Here is a 4,270-nt window from a genome sequence, read left to right on the forward strand (position 1 = left end):
TCTGGGTAAACACTAAGGAGCACAATTGCTAGATCATATGGTAAAACTATGTTTAATTTTATAGGAAACTGCCAAACCATCTCCCAAAGTGGCTTTACCATTTTGCATTCCCACCACAGTGAATGAGAGTTCCTGTTGCTCTACATCCCTACTAATATTTGGTGTTGCCAGTGTTTTAGATTTTGGCCATTTTAGTGGAGCTGTGGTGATATCTCATTTTAATTTGCAATTCCCTAATGATCTAGGATGTTGAGCATCTTTTCATATGATTATTTTCCATCTGTTATCTGTTTTTTTAATTGAAAACTTATAATTGGCTTTTTAAATAAATGATATCTGAATATATTATATTACTTTTTGGTGTACTTTATTGGCCTCTTGGGTAGAAACAGGAATTTATTTGCCCCTACACGTCTGGGCCCCTATATGCTAATTCTGTTTGGCCCCAGTGAAGCCTGTTCTGCACATCTTATCTGTGATGCTGAAACCTGGCCTACTTAGCACCACACAGAAGTCCAGACCATAGATACCAATGCTTGAGTCACATTTGATCCCCAGATCGATGTGTTCCTGGATTCCCAAACCCAAATTTTCAGTATCTGAGCAATTTTTTTTTTTCTTAGCTCATACTTCCATGCATTTAGACCTCTCTTCAGGATTTTCCCTGCTTTGGCCCCACAGACTGTTCAATGAGTGGCAATCTTTTCACTTCCCCCGATGCCAAAAGACCTGATGGTGGCTCCAGCTTTGGAGAACACAGGGGTCTGGCCTATGAGTTGCTCCAGCCCTGAGGCTGCCTGGGTTAGTTGGTCTCCACTCGCCCACACCGATGTTGAGGCAGAGCTTACAGGTGCAAAGTTCCTGAATGGGGCTCTCCTTTCCACCCTGATCCCAAGCCATGATGGAGAATGGCAAGAGTCTCTGTGTATCTTCTTGTGGAGTTGTCTGGTCAGGACTTTTGTCCATGTTTTAATCAAGTTGTTTTTTATTGTTAACTTTTAAGAGTTCTTTATATATTTTGGCCAACAGTCCTTTATCACATATGTCTTTTGCAAACATTTTCTTCCTGTCTATAGCTAGTCTTCTCAGACATTCAACACTGTCTTTATCGGAGGCACTACTCATTTTTTCATTCAAGAAGTGGTCTTTTCAACTGAGGGATGACTCAGTAGACAAGAAGATCCCTGACTTCCTAAAGCCCACACTTAAATGGAGAAAATGACCATAAGCAAATAAATAACTAAACACATGACAGGCATTGGTGGAGATAGTTGCTGGGGAGAAGATATAAACAGGGTAAGGGGTTAGAGAGTGACTAGAGAAAGATCACTCCGGCTGCTATGCAGCCAAAAGTAGAATCAACCACAGTGAAAGCAAGAGCAGGAGTGAGAGAACCAGGCAGTAGCCTATGCAGTCATACAAACAAGGGATGTGTGTATATGGACGGGTTGGAAACAGTGGAGGTAATGAGAAGTATCCAGATTCTGGATGCTTGTCAAACGTGGAACTGACCACTATCCCTTAAACCGTTGATGTCTCTGTTGGAAAAAATAGAGCTGACATACTTACGCATGGATTGAATGTATGAGAAATAAATGATTCAGGTGTGAAAGCCAGATTTGGGCCTAAGAAAGTGAATGTGGGTAAAACTGTGAGGGGAGGTGTGGAAGAGACAGGATAAGCAGGGACGAACCCTGAGCATGGGACACTCAAGTGAAACTTCAGGTGTAGACGTCCAAGCAGGACATTGTGATTCAACTGGAAAGGTTGGGGGGTCACTGTGAAAATCCATATGAGAAAAAATCTGAAAAAGAAAGGATGTGTGTAAATGTATAACTGAATCATGTTGTTATACAGCAGAAATTATGGCAACGTTGTAAATCAACTATACTTCAATAAAACTTTTTTTTTTTAATGGCTGCACCCAGGGGATATGGAAGTTCCTGGGCTAGGGATTGAATCCGAACCACAGCTGTGTAGCAGCAGCAATGCCCTATCCTTTAACCCATTGCGCCTGGCTGGGGATTGAACTTGTGCCTCTGCAGGAAACAGTGCTCCTGCAGTCAGATTCTTAACCCACTGTGCCACATCAGAAACTCCTTAATACAACTTTAAAAAATGAAAAAAAAAAAAAGGTTAGTTGGAGCTATGCAAGTATGGAACCCTTCAATGTACAATAGTGTGTGAAAGTCTTTATAGGCTTTCAGAATTTTTTCTCCATGCCCCTCCACCCTGCCTCCATACAAACTAATCTGTAGGGATTAAGTCAGTGGCCTCCAACCTTCTGGTTTCCATCTGAATTCAGCCTGCTGGCAGCAGATAAGAGGAGAACAAGGTGAGATGGTTTATTCCCCAGACCTTCCCCCACCCATCCCTGCAGTTATCCTCAGTGGCCCAAGCCCCTCCATGAAAATGTATAGCTCGGCTAAACAGGCCTCCAGAGAGCTCTCTCCAGATGCAATAATTGCCCCCTCCCTTCACCCCTTCATCTCTTTACTAGCCTCAAAGTACTGCTGTCCTTACACCTTTACACACAGTACCTTTACTGAGCCCTCCTTGAATTACCTTAATTTGAGTGTGCTGTTTCTTGTTGGGGCCTTGATGGAATTTAAAACCCCAAGGTTGGATAAGAAGAGTGAGAAGAAACAGAAAAGAGAAGAGATTTGCAGACTGACTCCTAGGACCATCTTATGTAGAGGTCGAAAGAGACAGTGGGTTCCATGAAAGGGAGGTCAGTGAGACAGGAAGAAAATCAGGAACATGTGGTGTTCTAAGTAGTGTCCCAGTGAAGACAGTTGCAGGGCCTGAGCTCTCCTAAAGGGCCCCAAGAAACCGCTGCCCTGGGACTCAAGGAACGTCCTGTTGCCCTCATTTATCATTCTCTACTCCTTGCCTCAGGTGAATTCTCTCATGGGTCTTGAAATTGCTTTATAAGAACTTGGCTCCTGACCTCCCCAGATCAGCCAATATGCTTTACATGACTCAACCATAAGGGAGATGGTTTGTGTTCTCCTTGGAGGCAGCTGCGAAAATGTACAAATGCATTAGGTTTGGGAGGGGGAGAATTGGAGAGAAACTGCCAAGGGACTGCACACAGGCGTGCATACTTCTACCTGCCTCAGGCACAACACTGTGACTATGGCCAAGGCAGGAACTAGTTCATATTCACCACTGAAGTGGATTGATTGCCTGACGTAACACTCAGTGCACAGTGGCAGCTCCATTGATTTCTTGGGATGAATTAATGCTTTTTTTTTAAATGGCTTATTGTGATATACTATGCTTTTGGTGCATGAAGGCCCCTTTACAGACTTGACAACTAATTCCTTGAACTGCCCTATTATCATATGTCCCTGATTATGCTTCTGTATACTACGTAATGCCTGGGTGTGAATGTACTTGAAAAAAAAAAAAAAAACCAACAAACAGAAGAGAATTGTATTGAGAAGATGACAACATAAACTCTGCAGAAACAAAGGCTGTGGATTTTGGTCACTTGGGTTCTAGGGCCATCAGATAAATGTATTAGTACTGTACTTCTAAGAACAATTCTCATTGTTTAAAGTGTGAAACTGCTATTCACTAATATCTTGGTGCCATTCCCAGAATGCATGCTTCTCGTACTTGGCAAGTTTTTGCAAAGGCTATTGGCTCTTTGCAGTCTCTGTATGAGTGTGCTTGACTGATTTCCTCAACTCTCTTTATCCTATCCTGACTCAGTACAGATGAAAAAAATCTCCTCTTCTACAAACTGGAGTTTAAATCCTGGCTGTGCCAATTTCACAAGTGGTAAACTTGTGAAAGATCTTAAAAGGTTTTGAGTCTTAGTTTCCTTATCTATAAAACAGGATTAACAGTACAATTGACCCTTATTACTTACGGATTCCATATCTGTGAATTCAGCTACTTGCTAGAATTTATCTGAAACTGCAAAATCAATACTTGAAGCACTGCTGCAGTCATTCGGAAACACATATAGTGCAAAGAAAAATCTGAGTCGCCCAACATGCATGTTCCCCAGCTGAGTTCAAACAAAGTGATGTTTTGCCTTCTTGTTTCAGCTTATACTTTAAACAGGTGACCTTTTTATGGTCTATTTGGCGCCATGTTTTTGCATTTTTGTGTTTTTTCTCCATGGTTTTGCTATTTGAAATGATCCCAAGCATGGTGCTGAAGTGTTCTTTAGTGTTCTAAGCACAAGAAAGCTGTGATGTGCCCTATGGAGAAAATATAGGTGTTAGATAAGCTTTGTTCAGGCATGAGTTATGGT

The 4,270-nt window shown here is 42.0% G+C and overlaps 1 pseudogene; it reads right to left on the reverse strand.

Moving 5' to 3' along the window:
• LOC100524461 lies at positions 430-900 on the reverse strand (annotated as a pseudogene).

Source organism: Sus scrofa, chromosome 13, assembly GCF_000003025.6.
Source record: "Sus scrofa isolate TJ Tabasco breed Duroc chromosome 13, Sscrofa11.1, whole genome shotgun sequence".
In the NCBI taxonomy this organism is placed as follows: Eukaryota; Metazoa; Chordata; class Mammalia; order Artiodactyla; family Suidae; genus Sus; species Sus scrofa.